Raw genomic sequence first — 20699 nt, 5'->3', positions numbered from 1 at the left:
AAGGCCATAATGTCCGATTTGCATTGAATCTTAGCATGTGACAATTTGTTGGATAGGTAAACAACATAACTAAGACTTCCATGGGATATTTTTGCATTCTCTAAAAATTCCGCCAAAATGGAGGTTAAGAAAATCTCCTCGTTAATTTAGGACATTACTCGTTTTCGACCCTTTTTTACTAGGAAGGCCATAATGTGGCCGATTTGCATTGAATCTTAGCATGTGACAATTTGTTTGATAGGTAAACAACATAACTACGACTTCCATGGGATATTTTTGAATTCTCTAAAAATTCCGCCAAAATGGAGGTCAAGAAAATCTCCTCGTTAATTTAGGACATTACTCGTTTTCGACCCTTTTTTACTAGGAAGGCCATAATGTGGCCGATTTGCGTTGAATCTTAGCATGTGACAATTTGTTGGATAGGTAAACAACATAACAACGACTTCCATGGGATATTTTTGCATTCTCTTAAAATTAGGCCAAAATGGAGGTTAAGAAAATCTCCTCGTTAATTTAGGACATTACTCGTTTTCGACCATTTTTTACTAAAAAGGCCATAATGTGGCCGATTTGCATTGAATCTTAGCATGTGACAATTCGTTGGATAGGTAAACAACATAACTACGACTTCCATGGTATATTTGGAGGTTAAGAAAATCTCCTCGTTAATTTAGGACATTACTCGTTTTCGACCCTTTTTTACTAGGAAGGCCATAATGTGGCCGATTTGCATTGAATCTTAGCATGTGACAATTCGTTGGATAGGTAAACAACATAACTACGACTTCCATGGGATATTTTTGCATTCTCTAAAAATTCGGCCAAAATGGAAGTCAAGAAAATCTCCTCGTTAATTTAGGACATTACTCGTTTTCGACCCTTTTTTACTAGGAAGGCCATAAAGTGGCCGATTTGTATTGAATCTTAGCATGTGACAATTCGTTGGATAGGTAAACAACATAACAACGACTTCCATGAGATATTTTTGCATTCTCTTAAAATTAGGCCAAAATGGAGGTTAAGAAAATCTCCTCGTTAATTTATGACATAACTCGTTTTCGACCATTTTTTACTAAAAAGGCCATAATGTGGCCGATTTGCATTGAATCTTAGCATGTGACAATTCGTTGGATAGGTAAACAACATAACTACGACTTCCATGGTATATTTTTGCATTCTCTAAAAATTCGGCCAAAATGGAGGTTAAGAAAATCTCCTCGTTAATTTAGGACATTACTCGTTTTCGACCCTTTTTTACTAGGAAGGCCATAATGTGGCCGATTTGCATTGAATCTTAGCATGTGACAATTTGTTGGATAGGTAACCAACATAACTACGACTTTCGTGGGATATATTTGAATTCTCTAAAAATTCGGCCAAAATGGAGGTTAAGAAAATCTCCTCGTTATTTTAGGACATTACTCGTTTTCGACCCTTTTTTACTAGGAAGGCCGTAAAGTGGCCGATTTGTATTGAATCTTAGCATGTGACAATTCGTTGGATAGGTAAACAACATAACTACGACTTCCATTGGATATTTTTGCATTCTCTAAAAATTCCGCCAAAATTGAGGTTAAGAAAATCTCCTCGTTAATTTAGGACATTACTCGTTTTAGACCCTTTTTTACTAGGAAGGCCATAATGTGGCCGATTTGCATTGAATCTTAGCATGTGACAATTCGTTGGATAGGTAAACAACATAGCTACGACTTCCATGGGATATTTTTACATTCTCTAAAAATTCGGCCAAAATGGAGGTTGAGAAAATCTCCTCGTTAATTTAGGACATTACTCGTTTTCGACCCTTTTTTACTAGGAAGGCCATAAAGTGGGCGGTTTGTATTGAATCTTAGCATGTGACAATTCGTTGGATAGGTAAACAACATAGCGACGACTTCCATGGCATATTTTTACATTCTCTAAAAATTCGGCCAAAATGGAGGTTAAGAAAATCTCCTCGTTAATTTAGGACATTACTCGTTTTCGACCCTTTTTTACTAGGAAGGCCATAATTGCATTGAATCTTAGCATGTGACAATTTGTTGTATAGGTAAACAACATAACTACGACTTCCATGGGATATTTTTGCATTCTCTAAAAATTCCGCCAAAATGGAGGTCAAGAAAATCTCCTCGTTAATTTAGGACATTACTCGTTTTCGACCCTTTTTTACTAGGAAGGCCATAATGTCCGATTTGCATTGAATCTTAGCATGTGACAATTTGTTGGATAGGTAAACAACATAACTAAGACTTCCATGGGATATTTTTGCATTCTCTAAAAATTCCGCCAAAATGGAGGTTAAGAAAATCTCCTCGTTAATTTAGGACATTACTCGTTTTCGACCCTTTTTTACTAGGAAGGCCATAATGTGGCCGATTTGCATTGAATCTTAGCATGTGACAATTTGTTTGATAGGTAAACAACATAACTACGACTTCCATGGGATATTATTGAATTCTCTAAAAATTCCGCCAAAATGGAGGTCAAGAAAATCTCCTCGTTAATTTAGGACATTACTCGTTTTCGACCCTTTTTTACTAGGAAGGCCATAATGTGGCCGATTTGCGTTGAATCTTAGCATGTGACAATTCGTTGGATAGGTAAACAACATAACAACGACTTCCATGGGATATTTTTGCATTCTCTTAAAATTAGGCCAAAATGGAGGTTGAGAAAATCTCCTCGTTAATTTAGGACATTACTCGTTTTCGACCATTTTTTACTAAAAAGGCCATAATGTGGCCGATTTGCATTGAATCTTAGCATGTGACAATTCGTTGGATAGGTAAACAACATAACTACGACTTCCATGGTATATTTGGAGGTTAAGAAAATCTCCTCGTTAATTTAGGACATTACTCGTTTTCGACCCTTTTTTACTAGGAAGGCCATAATGTGGCCGATTTGCATTGAATCTTAGCATGTGACAATTCGTTGGATAGGTAAACAACATAACTACGACTTCCATGGGATATTTTTGCATTCTCTAAAAATTCGGCCAAAATGGAGGTCAAGAAAATCTCCTCGTTAATTTAGGACATTACTCGTTTTCGACCCTTTTTTACTAGGAAGGCCATAAAGTGGCCGATTTGTATTGAATCTTAGCATGTGACAATTCGTTGGATAGGTAAACAACATAACAACGACTTCCATGGGATATTTTTGCATTCTCTTAAAATTAGGCCAAAATGGAGGTTAAGAAAATCTCCTCGTTAATTTATGACATTACTCGTTTTCGATCATTTTTTACTAAAAAGGCCATAATGTGGCCGATTTGCATTGAATCTTAGCATGTGACAATTCGTTGGATAGGTAAACAACATAACTACGACTTCCATGGTATATTTTTGCATTCTCTAAAAAATCGGCCAAAATGGAGGTTAAGAAAATCTCCTCGTTAATTTAGGACATTACTCGTTTTCGACCCTTTTTTACTAGGAAGGCCATAATGTGGCCGATTTGCATTGAATCTTAGCATGTGACAATTTGTTGGATAGGTAACCAACATAACTATGACTTCCGTGGGATATATTTGCATTCTCTAAAAATTCGGCCAAAATGGAGGTTAAGAAAGTCTCCTCGTTATTTTAGGACATTACTCGTTTGACCCTTTTTTACTAGGAAGGCCATAAAGTGGCCGATTTGTATTGAATATTAGCATGTGACAATTCGTTGGATAGGTAAACAACATAACTACGACTTCCATGGGATATTTTTGCATTCTCTAAAAATTCGGCCAGAATGGAGGTTAAGAAAATCTCCTCGTTAATTTAGGACATTACTCGTTTTTGACCCTTTTTTACTAGGAAGGCCATAAAGTGGCCGGTTTGTATTGAATCTTAGCATGTGACAATTCGTTGGATAGGTAAACAACATAGCTACGACTTCCATGGGATATTTTTACATTCTCTAAAAATTCGGCCAAAATGGAGGTCAAGAAAATCTCCTCGTTAATTTAGGACATTACTCGTTTTCGACCCTTTTTTACTAGGAAGGCCATAATGTGGCCGATTTGCATTGAATCTTAGCATGTGACAATTCGTTGGATAGGTAAACAACATAACTACGACTTCCATGGGATATTTTTGCATTCTCTAAAAATTCGGCCAAAATGGAGGTCAAGAAAATCTCCTCGTTAATTTAGGACATTACTCGTTTTCGACCCTTTTTTACTAGGAAGGCCATAAAGTGGCCGATTTGTATTGAATCTTAGCATGTGACAATTCGTTGGATAGGTAAACAACATAACAACGACTTCCATGGGATATTTTTGCATTCTCTTAAAATTAGGCCAAAATGGAGGTTAAGAAAATCTCCTCGTTAATTTATGACATTACTCGTTTTCGATCATTTTTTACTAAAAAGGCCATAATGTGGCCGATTTGCATTGAATCTTAGCATGTGACAATTCGTTGGATAGGTAAACAACATAACTACGACTTCCATGGTATATTTTTGCATTCTCTAAAAAATCGGCCAAAATGGAGGTTAAGAAAATCTCCTCGTTAATTTAGGACATTACTCGTTTTCGACCCTTTTTTACTAGGAAGGCCATAATGTGGCCGATTTGCATTGAATCTTAGCATGTGACAATTTGTTGGATAGGTAACCAACATAACTATGACTTCCGTGGGATATATTTGCATTCTCTAAAAATTCGGCCAAAATGGAGGTTAAGAAAGTCTCCTCGTTATTTTAGGACATTACTCGTTTGACCCTTTTTTACTAGGAAGGCCATAAAGTGGCCGATTTGTATTGAATATTAGCATGTGACAATTCGTTGGATAGGTAAACAACATAACTACGACTTCCATGGGATATTTTTGCATTCTCTAAAAATTCGGCCAGAATGGAGGTTAAGAAAATCTCCTCGTTAATTTAGGACATTACTCGTTTTTGACCCTTTTTTACTAGGAAGGCCATAAAGTGGCCGGTTTGTATTGAATCTTAGCATGTGACAATTCGTTGGATAGGTAAACAACATAGCTACGACTTCCATGGGATATTTTTACATTCTCTAAAAATTCGGCCAAAATGGAGGTCAAGAAAATCTCCTCGTTAATTTAGGACATTACTCGTTTTCGACCCTTTTTTACTAGGAAGGCCATAATGTGGCCGATTTGCATTGAATCTTAGCATGTGACAATTCGTTGGATAGGTAAACAACATAACTACGACTTCCATGGGATATTTTTGCATTCTCTAAAAATTCGGCCAAAATGGAGGTCAAGAAAATCTCCTCGTTAATTTAGGACATTACTCGTTTTCGACCCTTTTTTACTAGGAAGGCCATAAAGTGGCCGATTTGTATTGAATCTTAGCATGTGACAATTCGTTGGATAGGTAAACAACATAACAACGACTTCCATGGGATATTTTTGCATTCTCTTAAAATTAGGCCAAAATGGAGGTTAAGAAAATCTCCTCGTTAATTTATGACATTACTCGTTTTCGATCATTTTTTACTAAAAAGGCCATAATGTGGCCGATTTGCATTGAATCTTAGCATGTGACAATTCGTTGGATAGGTAAACAACATAACTACGACTTCCATGGTATATTTTTGCATTCTCTAAAAAATCGGCCAAAATGGAGGTTAAGAAAATCTCCTCGTTAATTTAGGACATTACTCGTTTTCGACCCTTTTTTACTAGGAAGGCCATAATGTGGCCGATTTGCATTGAATCTTAGCATGTGACAATTTGTTGGATAGGTAACCAACATAACTATGACTTCCGTGGGATATATTTGCATTCTCTAAAAATTCGGCCAAAATGGAGGTTAAGAAAGTCTCCTCGTTATTTTAGGACATTACTCGTTTGACCCTTTTTTACTAGGAAGGCCATAAAGTGGCCGATTTGTATTGAATCTTAGCATGTGACAATTCGTTGGATAGGTAAACAACATAACTACGACTTCCATGGGATATTTTTGCATTCTCTAAAAATTCGGCCAGAATGGAGGTTAAGAAAATCTCCTCGTTAATTTAGGACATTACTCGTTCTTGACCCTTTTTTACTAGGAAGGCCATAAAGTGGCCGGTTTGTATTGAATCTTAGCATGTGACAATTCGTTGGATAGGTAAACAACATAGCTACGACTTCCATGGGATATTTTTACATTCTCTAAAAATTCGGCCAAAATGGAGGTCAAGAAAATCTCCTCGTTAATTTAGGACATTACTCGTTTTCGACCCTTTTTTACTAGGAAGGCCATAATGTGGCCGATTTGCATTGAATCTTAGCATGTGACAATTCGTTGGATAGGTAAACAACATAACTACGACTTCCATGGGATATTTTTGCATTCTCTAAAAATTCGGCCAAAATGGAGGTCAAGAAAATCTCCTCGTTAATTTAGGACATTACTCGTTTTCGACCCTTTTTTACTAGGAAGGCCATAAAGTGGCCGATTTGTATTGAATCTTAGCATGTGACAATTCGTTGGATAGGTAAACAACATAACAACGACTTCCATGGGATATTTTTGCATTCTCTTAAAATTAGGCCAAAATGGAGGTTAAGAAAATCTCCTCGTTAATTTATGACATTACTCATTTTCGATCATTTTTTACTAAAAAGGCCATAATGTGGCCGATTTGCATTGAATCTTAGCATGTGACAATTCGTTGGATAGGTAAACAACATAACTACGACTTCCATGGTATATTTTTGCATTCTCTAAAAAATCGGCCAAAATGGAGGTTAAGAAAATCTCCTCGTTAATTTAGGACATTACTCGTTTTCGACCCTTTTTTACTAGGAAGGCCATAATGTGGCCGATTTGCATTGAATCTTAGCATGTGACAATTTGTTGGATAGGTAACCAACATAACTATGACTTCCGTGGGATATATTTGCATTCTCTAAAAATTCGGCCAAAATGGAGGTTAAGAAAGTCTCCTCGTTATTTTAGGACATTACTCGTTTGACCCTTTTTTACTAGGAAGGCCATAAAGTGGCCGATTTGTATTGAATCTTAGCATGTGACAATTCGTTGGATAGGTAAACAACATAACTACGACTTCCATGGGATATTTTTGCATTCTCTAAAAATTCGGCCAGAATGGAGGTTAAGAAAATCTCCTCGTTAATTTAGGACATTACTCGTTCTTGACCCTTTTTTACTAGGAAGGCCATAAAGTGGCCGGTTTGTATTGAATCTTAGCATGTGACAATTCGTTGGATAGGTAAACAACATAGCTACGACTTCCATGGGATATTTTTACATTCTCTAAAAATTCGGCCAAAATGGAGGTCAAGAAAATCTCCTCGTTAATTTAGGACATTACTCGTTTTCGACCCTTTTTTACTAGGAAGGCCATAATGTGGCCGATTTGCATTGAATCTTAGCATGTGACAATTCGTTGGATAGGTAAACAACATAACTACGACTTCCATGGGATATTTTTGCATTCTCTAAAAATTTGGCCAAAATGGAGGTCAAGAAAATCTCCTCGTTAATTTAGGACATTACTCGTTTTCGACCCTTTTTTACTAGGAAGGCCATAAAGTGGCCGATTTGTATTGAATCTTAGCATGTGACAATTCGTTGGATAGGTAAACAACATAACAACGACTTCCATGGGATATTTTTGCATTCTCTTAAAATTAGGCCAAAATGGAGGTTAAGAAAATCTCCTCGTTAATTTATGACATTACTCGTTTTCGATCATTTTTTACTAAAAAGGCCATAATGTGGCCGATTTGCATTGAATCTTAGCATGTGACAATTCGTTGGATAGGTAAACAACATAACTACGACTTCCATGGTATATTTTTGCATTCTCTAAAAAATCGGCCAAAATGGAGGTTAAGAAAATCTCCTCGTTAATTTAGGACATTACTCGTTTTCGATCCTTTTTTACTAGGAAGGCCATAATGTGGCCGATTTGCATTGAATCTTAGCATGTGACAATTTGTTGGATAGGTAACCAACATAACTATGACTTCCGTGGGATATATTTGCATTCTCTAAAAATTCGGCCAAAATGGAGGTTAAGAAAATCTCCTCGTTAATTTATGACATTACTCGTTTTCGATCATTTTTTACTAAAAAGGCCATAATGTGGCCGATTTGCATTGAATCTTAGCATGTGACAATTCGTTGGATAGGTAAACAACATAACTACGACTTCCATGGTATATTTTTGCATTCTCTAAAAAATCGGCCAAAATGGAGGTTAAGAAAATCTCCTCGTTAATTTAGGACATTACTCGTTTTCGACCCTTTTTTACTAGGAAGGCCATAATGTGGCCGATTTGCATTGAATCTTAGCATGTGACAATTCATTGGATAGGTAAACAACATAACTACGACTTCCATGGGATATTTTTGCATTCTCTAAAAATTCGGCCAGAATGGAGGTTAAGAAAATCTCCTCGTTAATTTAGGACATTACTCGTTTTCGACCCTTTTTTACTAGGAAGGCCATAAAGTGGCCGGTTTGTATTGAATCTTAGCATGTGACAATTCGTTGGATAGGTAAACAACATAGCTACGACTTTCATGGGATATTTTTACATTCTCTAAAAATTCGGCCAAAATGGAGGTTAAGAAAATCTCCTCGTTAATTTAGGACATTACTCGTTTTCGACCCTTTTTTACTAGGAAGGCCATAATGTGGCCGATTTGCATTGAATCTTAGCATGTGACAATTTGTTGGATAGGTAAACAACATAACTACGACTTCCATGGGATATTTTTGCATTCTCTAAAAATTCCGCCAAAATGGAGGTCAAGAAAATCTCCTCGTTAATTTAGGACATTACTCGTTTTCGACCCTTTTTTACTAGGAAGGCCATAATGTGGCCGATTTGCGTTGAATCTTAGCATGTGACAATTCGTTGGATAGGTAAACAACATAACAACGGCTTCCATGGGATATTTTTGCATTCTCTTAAAATTAGGCCAAAATGGAGGTTAAGAAAATCTCCTCGTTAATTTAGGACATTACTCGTTTTCGACCATTTTTTACTAAAAAGGCCATAATGTGGCCGATTTGCATTGAATCTTAGCATGTGACAATTCGTTGGATAGGTAAACAACATAACTATGACTTCCATGGTATATTTGGAGGTTAAGAAAATCTCCTCGTTAATTTAGGACATAACTCGTTTTCGACCCTTTTTTACTAGGAAGGCCATAATGTGGCCGATTTGCATTGAATCTTAGCATGTGACAATTCGTTGGATAGGTAAACAACATAACTACGACTTCCATGGGATATTTTTGCATTCTCTAAAAATTCGGCCAAAATGGAGGTCAAGAAAATCTCCTCGTTAATTTAGGACATTACTCGTTTTCGACCCTTTTTTACTAGGAAGGCCATAAAGTGGCCGATTTGTATTGAATCTTAGCATGTGACAATTCGTTGGATAGGTAAACAACATAACAACGACTTCCATGGGATATTTTTGCATTCTCTTAAAATAAGGCCAAAATGGAGGTTAAGAAAATCTCCTCGTTAATTTATGACATTACTCGTTTTCGATCATTTTTTACTAAAAAGGCCATAATGTGGCCGATTTGCATTGAATCTTAGCATGTGACAATTCGTTGGATAGGTAAACAACATAACTACGACTTCCATGGTATATTTTTGCATTCTCTAAAAAATCGGCCAAAATGGAGGTTAAGAAAATCTCCTCGTTAATTTAGGACATTACTCGTTTTCGACCCTTTTTTACTAGGAAGGCCATAATGTGGCCGATTTGCATTGAATCTTAGCATGTGACAATTTGTTGGATAGGTAACCAACATAACTATGACTTCCGTGGGATATATTTGCATTCTCTAAAAATTCGGCCAAAATGGAGGTTAAGAAAGTCTCCTCGTTATTTTAGGACATTACTCGTTTGACCCTTTTTTACTAGGAAGGCCATAAAGTGGCCGATTTGTATTGAATCTTAGCATGTGACAATTCGTTGGATAGGTAAACAACATAACTACGACTTCCATGGGATATTTTTGCATTCTCTAAAAATTCGGCCAGAATGGAGGTTAAGAAAATCTCCTCGTTAATTTAGGACATTACTCGTTTTCGACCCTTTTTTACTAGGAAGGCCATAAAGTGGCCGGTTTGTATTGAATCTTAGCATGTGACAATTCGTTGGATAGGTAAACAACATAGCTACGACTTCCATCGGATATTTTTACATTCTCTAAAAATTCGGCCAAAATGGAGGTTAAGAAAATCTCCTCGTTAATTTAGGACATTACTCGTTTTCGACCCTTTTTTACTAGGAAGGCCATAATGTGGCCGATTTGCATTGAATCTTAGCATGTGACAATTTGTTGGATAGGTAAACAACATAACTACGACTTCCATGGGATATTTTTGCATTCTCTAAAAATTCCGCCAAAATGGAGGTCAAGAAAATCTCCTCGTTAATTTAGGACATTACTCGTTTTCGACCCTTTTTTACTAGGAAGGCCATAATGTGGCCGATTTGCGTTGAATCTTAGCATGTGACAATTCGTTGGATAGGTAAACAACATAACAACGACTTCCATGAGATATTTTTGCATTCTCTTAAAATTAGGCCAAAATGGAGGTTAAGAAAATCTCCTCGTTAATTTAGGACATTACTCGTTTTCGACCATTTTTTACTAAAAAGGCCATAATGTGGCCGATTTGCATTGAATCTTAGCATGTGACAATTCGTTGGATAGGTAAACAACATAACTACGACTTCCATGGTATATTTGGAGGTTAAGAAAATCTCCTCGTTAATTTAGGACATAACTCGTTTTCGACCCTTTTTTACTAGGAAGGCCATAATGTGGCCGATTTGCATTGAATCTTAGCATGTGACAATTCGTTGGATAGGTAAACAACATAACTACGACTTCCATGGGATATTTTTGCATTCTCTAAAAATTCGGCCAAAATGGAGGTCCAGAAAATCTCCTCGTTAATTTAGGACATTACTCGTTTTCGACCCTTTTTTACTAGGAAGGCCATAAAGTGGCCGATTTGTATTGAATCTTAGCATGTGACAATTCGTTGGATAGGTAAACAACATAACAACGACTTCCATGGGATATTTTTGCATTCTCTTAAAATTAGGCCAAAATGGAGGTTAAGAAAATCTCCTCGTTAATTTATGACATTACTCGTTTTCGATCATTTTTTACTAAAAAGGCCATAATGTGGCCGATTTGCATTGAATCTTAGCATGTGACAATTCGTTGGATAGGTAAACAACATAACTACGACTTCCATGGTATATTTTTGCATTCTCTAAAAAATCGGCCAAAATGGAGGTTAAGAAAATCTCCTCGTTAATTTAGGACATTACTCGTTTTCGACCCTTTTTTACTTCGAAGGCCATAATGTGGCCGATTTGCATTGAATCTTAGCATGTGACAATTTGTTGGATAGGTAACCAACATAACTATGACTTCCGTGGGATATATTTGCATTCTCTAAAAATTCGGCCAAAATGGAGGTTAAGAAAGTCTCCTCGTTATTTTAGGACATTACTCGTTTGACCCTTTTTTACTAGGAAGGCCATAAAGTGGCCGATTTGTATTGAATCTTAGCATGTGACAATTCGTTGGATAGGTAAACAACATAACTACGACTTCCATGGGATATTTTTGCATTCTCTAAAAATTCGGCCAGAATGGAGGTTAAGAAAATCTCCTCGTTAATTTAGGACATTACTCGTTTTCGACCCTTTTTTACTAGGAAGGCCATAAAGTGGCCGGTTTGTATTGAATCTTAGCATGTGACAATTCGTTGGATAGGTAAACAACATAGCTACGACTTCCATGGGATATTTTTACATTCTATAAAAATTCGGCCAAAATGGAGGTTAAGAAAATCTCCTCGTTAATTTAGGACATTACTCGTTTTCGACCCTTTTTTACTAGGAAGGCCATAATGTGGCCGATTTGCATTGAATCTTAGCATGTGACAATTTGTTGGATAGGTAAACAACATAACTACAACTTCCATGGGATATTTTTGCATTCTCTAAAAATTCCGCCAAAATGGAGGTCAAGAAAATCTCCTCGTTAATTTAGGACATTACTCGTTTTCGACCCTTTTTTACTAGGAAGGCCATAATGTGGCCGATTTGCGTTGAATCTTAGCATGTGACAATTCGTTGGATAGGTAAACAACATAACAACGACTTCCATGGGATATTTTTGCATTCTCTTAAAATTAGGCCAAAATGGAGGTTAAGAAAATCTCCTCGTTAATTTAGGACATTACTCGTTTTCGACCATTTTTTACTAAAAAGGCCATAATGTGGCCGATTTGCATTGAATCTTAGCATGTGACAATTCGTTGGATAGGTAAACAACATAACTACGACTTCCATGGTATATTTGGAGGTTAAGAAAATCTCCTCGTTAATTTATGACATTACTCGTTTTCGACCCTTTTTTTACTAGGAAGGCCATAATGTGGCCGATTTGCATTGAATCTTAGCATGTGACAATTCGTTGGATAGGTAAACAACATAACTACGACTTCCATGGGATATTTTTGCATTCTCTAAAAATTCGGCCAAAATGGAGGTCAAGAAAATCTCCTCGTTAATTTAGGACATTACTCGTTTTCGACCCTTTTTTACTAGGAAGGCCATAAAGTGGCCGATTTGTATTGAATCTTAGCATGTGACAATTCGTTGGATAGGTAAACAACATAACAACGACTTCCATGGGATATTTTTGCATTCTCTTAAAATTAGGCCAAAATGGAGGTTAAGAAAATCTCCTCGTTAATTTATGACATTACTCGTTTTCGACCATTTTTTACTAAAAAGGCCATAATGTGGCCGATTTGCATTGAATCTTAGCATGTGACAATTCGTTGGATAGGTAAACAACATAACTACGACTTCCATGGTATATTTTTGCATTCTCTAAAAAATCGGCCAAAATGGAGGTTAAGAAAATCTCCTCGTTAATTTAGGACATTACTCGTTTTCGACCCTTTTTTACTAGGAAGGCCATAATGTGGCCGATTTGCATTGAATCTTAGCATGTGACAATTTGTTGGATAGGTAACCAACATAACTATGACTTCCGTGGGATATATTTGCATTCTCTAAAAATTCGGCCAAAATGGAGGTTAAGAAAATCTCCTCGTTATTTTAGGACATTACTCGTTTGACCCTTTTTTACTAGGAAGGCCATAAAGTGGCCGATTTGTATTGAATCTTAGCATGTGACAATTCGTGGGATAGGTAAACAACATAACTACGACTTCCATGGGATATTTTTGCATTCTCTAAAAATTCGGCCAGAATGGAGGTTAAGAAAATCTCCTCGTTAATTTAGGACATTACTCGTTTTCGACCCTTTTTTACTAGGAAGGCCATAATGTGGCCGATTTGCATTGAATCTTAGTATGTGACAATTCGTTGGATAGGTAAACAACATAACTACGACTTCCATGGGATATTTTTGCATTCTCTAAAAATTCGGCCAAAATGGAGGTCAAGAAAATCTCCTCGTTAATTTAGGACATTACTCTTTTTCGACCCTTTTTTACTAGGAATGCCATAAAGTGGCCGATTTGTATTGAATCTTAGCATGTGACAATTCGTTGGATAGGTAAACAACATAACAACGACTTCCATGGGATATTTTTGCATTCTCTTAAAATTAGGTCAAAATGGAGGTTAAGAAAATCTCCTCGTTAATTTATGACATTACTCGTTTTCGATCATTTTTTACTAAAAAGGCCATAATGTGGCCGATTTGCATTGAATCTTAGCATGTGACAATTCGTTGGATAGGTAAACAACATAACTACGACTTCCATGGGATATTTTTGCATTCTCTAAAAATTCGGCCAAAATGGAGGTTAAGAAAATCTCCTCGTTAATTTAGGACATTACTCGTTTTAGACCCTTTTTTACTAGGAAGGCCATAATGTGGCCGATTTGCATTGAATCTTAGCATGTGACAATTCGTTGGATAGGTAAACAACATAGCTACGACTTCCATGGGATATTTTTACATTCTCTAAAAATTCGGCCAAAATGGAGGTTAAGAAAATCTCCTCGTTAATTTAGGACATTACTCATTTTCGACCCTTTTTTACTAGGAAGGCCATAATGTGGCCGATTTGCATTGAATCTTAGCATGTGACAATTTGTTGGATAGGTAAACAACATAACTACGACTTCCATGGGATATTTTTGCATTCTCTAAAAATTCCGCCAAAATGGAGGTCAAGAAAATCTCCTCGTTAATTTAGGACATTACTCGTTTTCGACCCTTTTTTACTAGGAAGGCCATAAAGTGGCCGGTTTGTATTGAATCTTAGCATGTGACAATTCGTTGGATAGGTAAACAACATAGCTACGACTTCCTTGGGATATTTTTACATTCTCTAAAAATTCGGCCAAAATGGAGGTTAAGAAAATCTCCTCGTTAATTTAGGACATTAATCATTTTCGACCCTTTTTTACTAGGAAGGCCATAATGTGGCCGATTTGCATTGAATCTTAGCATGTGACAATTTGTTGGATAGGTAAACAACATAACTACGACTTCCATGGGATATTTTTGCATTCTCTAAAAATTCCGCCAAAATGGAGGTCAAGAAAATCTCCTCGTTAATTTAGGACATTACTCGTTTTCGACCCTTTTTTACTAGGAAGGCCATAATGTGGCCGATTTGCGTTGAATCTTAGCATGTGACAATTCGTTGGATAGGTAAACAACATAACAACGACTTCCAAGGGATATTTTTGCATTCTCTTAAAATGAGGCCAAAATGGAGGTTAAGAAAATCTGATCGTTAATTTAGGACATTACTCGTTTTCGACCATTTTTTACTAAAAAGGCCATAATGTGGCCGATTTGCATTGAATCTTAGCATGTGACAATTCGTTGGATAGGTAAACAACATAACTACGACTTCCATGGGATATTTTTGCATTCTCTAAAAATTCGGCCTGAATGGAGGTTAAGAAAATCTCCTCGTTAATTTAGGACATTACTCGTTTTCGACCCTTTTTTACTAGGAAGGCCATAATGTGGCCGATTTGCATTGAATCTTAGTATGTGACAATTCGTTGGATAGGTAAACAACATAACTACGACTTCCATGGGATATTTTTGCATTCTCTAAAAATTCGGCCAAAATGGAGGTCAAGAAAATCTCCTCGTTAATTTAGGACATTACTCTTTTTCGACCCTTTTTTACTAGGAAGGCCATAAAGTGGCCGATTTGTATTGAATCTTAGCATGTGACAATTCGTTGGATAGGTAAACAACATAACAACGACTTCCATGGGATATTTTTGCATTCTCTTAAAATTAGGCCAAAATGGAGGTTAAGAAAATCTCCTCGTTAATTTATGACATTACTCGTTTTCGATCATTTTTTACTAAAAAGGCCATAATGTGGCCGATTTGCATTGAATCTTAGCATGTGACAATTCGTTGGATAGGTAAACAACATAACTACGACTTCCATGGTATATTTTTGCATTCTCTAAAAATTCGGCCAAAATGGAGGTTAAGAAAATCTCCTCGTTAATTTAGGACATTACTCGTTTTCGACCCTTTTTTACTAGGAAGGCCATAATGTGGCCGATTTGCATTGAATCTTAGCATGTGACAATTTGTTGGATAGGTAACCAACATAACTACGACTTTCGTGGGATATATTTGAATTCCCTAAAAATTCGGCCAAAATGGAGGTTAAGAAAATCTCCTCGTTATTTTAGGACATTACTCGTTTTCGACCCTTTTTTACTAGGAAGGCCATAAAGTGGCCGATTTGTATTGAATCTTAGCATGTGACAATTCGTTGGATAGGTAAACAACATAACTACGACTTCCATGGGATATTTTTGCATTCTCTAAAAATTTGGCCAAAATGGAGGTTAAGAAAATCTCCTCGTTAATTTAGGACATTACTCGTTTTAGACCCTTTTTTACTAGGAAGGCCATAATGTGGCCGATTTGCATTGAATCTTAGCATGTGACAATTCGTTGGATAGGTAAACAACATAGCTACGACTTCCATGGGATATTTTTACATTCTCTAAAAATTCGGCCAAAATGGAGGTTGAGAAAATCTCCTCGTTAATTTAGGACATTACTCGTTTTCGACCCTTTTTTACTAGGAAGGCCATAAAGTGGGCGGTTTGTATTGAATCTTAGCATGTGACAATTCGTTGGATAGGTAAACAACATAGCTACGACTTCCATGGCATATTTTTACATTCTCTAAAAATTCGGCCAAAATGGAGGTTAAGAAAATCTCCTCGTTAATTTAGGACATTACTCGTTTTCGACCCTTTTTTACTAGGAAAGCCATAAAGTGGCCGGTTTGTATTGAATCTTAGCATGTGACAATTCGTTGGATAGGTAAACAATATAGCTACGACTTCCATGGGATATTTTTACATTCTCTAAAAATTCGGCCAAAATGGAGGTTAAGAAAATCTCCTCGTTAATTTAGGACATTACTCATTTTCGACCCTTTTTTACTAGGAAGGCCATAATGTGGCCGATTTGCATTGAATCTTAGCATGTGACAATTTGTTGGATAGGTAAACAACATAACTACGACTTCCATGGGATATTTTTGCATTCTCTAAAAATTCGGCCAAAATGGAGGTTAAGAAAATCTCCTCGTTAATTTAGGACATTACTCGTTTTAGACCCTTTTTTACTAGGAAGGCCATAATGTGGCCGATTTGCATTGAATCTTAGCATGTGACAATTCGTTGGATAGGTAAACAACATAGCTACGACTTCCATGGGATATTTTTACATTCTCTAAAAATTCGGCCAAAATGGAGGTTAAGAAAATCTCCTCGTTAATTTAGGACATTACTCATTTTCGACCCTTTTTTACTAGGAAGGCCATAATGTGGCCGATTTGCATTGAATCTTAGCATGTGACAATTTGTTGGATAGGTAAACAACATAACTACGACTTCCATGGGATATTTTTGCATTCTCTAAAAATTCCGCCAAAATGGAGGTCAAGAAAATCTCCTCGTTAATTTAGGACATTACTCGTTTTCGACCCTTTTTTACTAGGAAGGCCATAAAGTGGCCGGTTTGTATTGAATCTTAGCATGTGACAATTCGTTGGATAGGTAAACAACATAGCTACGACTTCCTTGGGATATTTTTACATTCTCTAAAAATTCGGCCAAAATGGAGGTTAAGAAAATCTCCTCGTTAATTTAGGACATTAATCATTTTCGACCCTTTTTTACTAGGAAGGCCATAATGTGGCCGATTTGCATTGAATCTTAGCATGTGACAATTTGTTGGATAGGTAAACAACATAACTACGACTTCCATGGGATATTTTTGCATTCTCTAAAAATTCCGCCAAAATGGAGGTCAAGAAAATCTCCTCGTTAATTTAGGACATTACTCGTTTTCGACCCTTTTTTACTAGGAAGGCCATAATGTGGCCGATTTGCGTTGAATCTTAGCATGTGACAATTCGTTGGATAGGTAAACAACATAACAACGACTTCCAAGGGATATTTTTGCATTCTCTTAAAATGAGGCCAAAATGGAGGTTAAGAAAATCTGATCGTTAATTTAGGACATTACTCGTTTTCGACCATTTTTTACTAAAAAGGCCATAATGTGGCCGATTTGCATTGAATCTTAGCATGTGACAATTCGTTGGATAGGTAAACAACATAACTACGACTTCCATGGGATATTTTTGCATTCTCTAAAAATTCGGCCTGAATGGAGGTTAAGAAAATCTCCTCGTTAATTTAGGACATTACTCGTTTTCGACCCTTTTTTACTAGGAAGGCCATAATGTGGCCGATTTGCATTGAATCTTAGTATGTGACAATTCGTTGGATAGGTAAACAACATAACTACGACTTCCATGGGATATTTTTGCATTCTCTAAAAATTCGGCCAAAATGGAGGTCAAGAAAATCTCCTCGTTAATTTAGGACATTACTCTTTTTCGACCCTTTTTTACTAGGAAGGCCATAAAGTGGCCGATTTGTATTGAATCTTAGCATGTGACAATTCGTTGGATAGGTAAACAACATAACAACGACTTCCATGGGATATTTTTGCATTCTCTTAAAATTAGGCCAAAATGGAGGTTAAGAAAATCTCCTCGTTAATTTATGACATTACTCGTTTTCGATCATTTTTTACTAAAAAGGCCATAATGTGGCCGATTTGCATTGAATCTTAGCATGTGACAATTCGTTGGATAGGTAAACAACATAACTACGACTTCCATGGTATATTTTTGCATTCTCTAAAAATTCGGCCAAAATGGAGGTTAAGAAAATCTCCTCGTTAATTTAGGACATTACTCGTTTTCGACCCTTTTTTACTAGGAAGGCCATAATGTGGCCGATTTGCATTGAATCTTAGCATGTGACAATTTGTTGGATAGGTAACCAACATAACTACGACTTTCGTGGGATATATTTGAATTCCCTAAAAATTCGGCCAAAATGGAGGTTAAGAAAATCTCCTCGTTATTTTAGGACATTACTCGTTTTCGACCCTTTTTTACTAGGAAGGCCATAAAGTGGCCGATTTGTATTGAATCTTAGCATGTGACAATTCGTTGGATAGGTAAACAACATAACTACGACTTCCATGGGATATTTTTGCATTCTCTAAAAATTCGGCCAAAATGGAGGTTAAGAAAATCTCCTCGTTAATTTAGGACATTACTCGTTTTAGACCCTTTTTTACTAGGAAGGCCATAATGTGGCCGATTTGCATTGAATCTTAGCATGTGACAATTCGTTGGATAGGTAAACAACATAGCTACGACTTCCATGGGATATTTTTACATTCTCTAAAAATTCGGCCAAAATGGAGGTTGAGAAAATCTCCTCGTTAATTTAGGACATTACTCGTTTTCGACCCTTTTTTACTAGGAAGGCCATAAAGTGGGCGGTTTGTATTGAATCTTAGCATGTGACAATTCGTTGGATAGGTAAACAACATAGCTACGACTTCCATGGCATATTTTTACATTCTCTAAAAATTCGGCCAAAATGGAGGTTAAGAAAATCTCCTCGTTAATTTAGGACATTACTCGTTTTCGACCCTTTTTTACTAGGAAGGCCATAAAGTGGCCGGTTTGTATTGAATCTTAGCATGTGACAATTCGTTGGATAGGTAAACAACATAGCTACGACTTCCATGGGATATTTTTACATTCTCTAAAAATTCGGCCAAAATGGAGGTTAAGAAAATCTCCTCGTTAATTTAGGACATTACTCATTTTCGACCCTTTTTTACTAGGAAGGCCATAATGTGGCCGATTTGCATTGAATCTTAGCATGTGACAATTTGTTGGATAGGTAAACAACATAACTACGACTTCCATGGGATATTTATGCATTCTCTAAAAATTCCGCCAAAATGGAGGTCAAGAAAATCTCCTCGTTAATTTAGGACATTACTCGTTTTCGACCCTTTTTTACTAGGAAGGCCATAATGTGGCCGATTTGCGTTGAATCTTAGCATGTGACAATTCGTTGGATAGGTAAACAACATAACAACGACTTCCATGGGATATTTTTGCATTCTCTTAAAATTAGGCCAAAATGGAGGTTAAGAAAATCTGATCGTTAATTTAGGACATTACTCGTTTTCGACCATTTTTTACTAAAAAGGCCATAATGTGGCCGATTTGCATTGAATCTTAGCTTGTGACAATTCGTTGGATAGGTAAACAACATAACTACGACTTCCATGGGATATTTTTGCATTCTCTAAAAATTCGGCCAGAATGGAGGTTAAGAAAATCTCCTCGTTAATTTAGGACATTACTCGTTTTCGACCCTTTTTTACTAGGAAGGCCATAATGTGGCCGATTTGCATTGAATCTTAGTATGTGACAATTCGTTGGATAGGTAAACAACATAACTACGACTTCCATGGGATATTTTTGCATTCTCTAAAAATTCGGCCAAAATGGAGGTCAAGAAAATCTCCTCGTTAATTTAGGACATTACTCTTTTTCGACCCTTTTTTACTAGGAAGGCCATAAAGTGGCCGATTTGTATTGAATCTTAGCATGTGACAATTCGTTGGATAGGTAAACAACATAACAACGACTTCCATGGGATATTTTTGCATTCTCTTAAAATTAGGCCAAAATGGAGGTTAAGAAAATCTCCTCGTTAATTTATGACATTACTCGTTTTCGATCATTTTTTACTAAAAAGGCCATAATGTGGCCGATTTGCATTGAATCTTAGCATGTGACAATTCGTTGGATAGGTAAACAACATAACTACGACTTCCATGGTATATTTTTGCATTCTCTAAAAATTCGGCCAAAATGGAGGTTAAGAAAATCTCCTCGTTAATTTAGGACATTACTCGTTTTCGACCCTTTTTTACTAGGAAGGCCATAATGTGGCCGATTTGCATTGAATCTTAGCATGTGACAATTTGTTGGATAGGTAACCAACATAACTACGACTTTCGTGGGATATATTTGAATTCCCTAAAAATTCGGCCAAAATGGAGGTTAAGAAAATCTCCTCGTTATTTTAGGACATTACTCGTTTTCGACCCTTTTTTACTAGGAAGGCCATAAAGTGGCCGGTTTGTATTGAATCTTAGCATGTGACAATTCGTTGGATAGGTAAACAACATAGCTACGACTTCCATGGGATATTTTTACATTCTCTAAAAATTCGGCCAGAATGGAGGTTAAGAAAATCTCCTCGTTA

This window comes from Medicago sativa, chromosome 7, assembly GCF_051527215.1.
Source record: "Medicago sativa cultivar Bolivia chromosome 7, Bolivia_mono, whole genome shotgun sequence".
Taxonomy (NCBI): domain Eukaryota; kingdom Viridiplantae; phylum Streptophyta; class Magnoliopsida; order Fabales; family Fabaceae; genus Medicago; species Medicago sativa.
The sequence above is the reverse complement of the archived record's forward strand: the minus strand, read 5'-3'. Positions refer to the sequence as shown.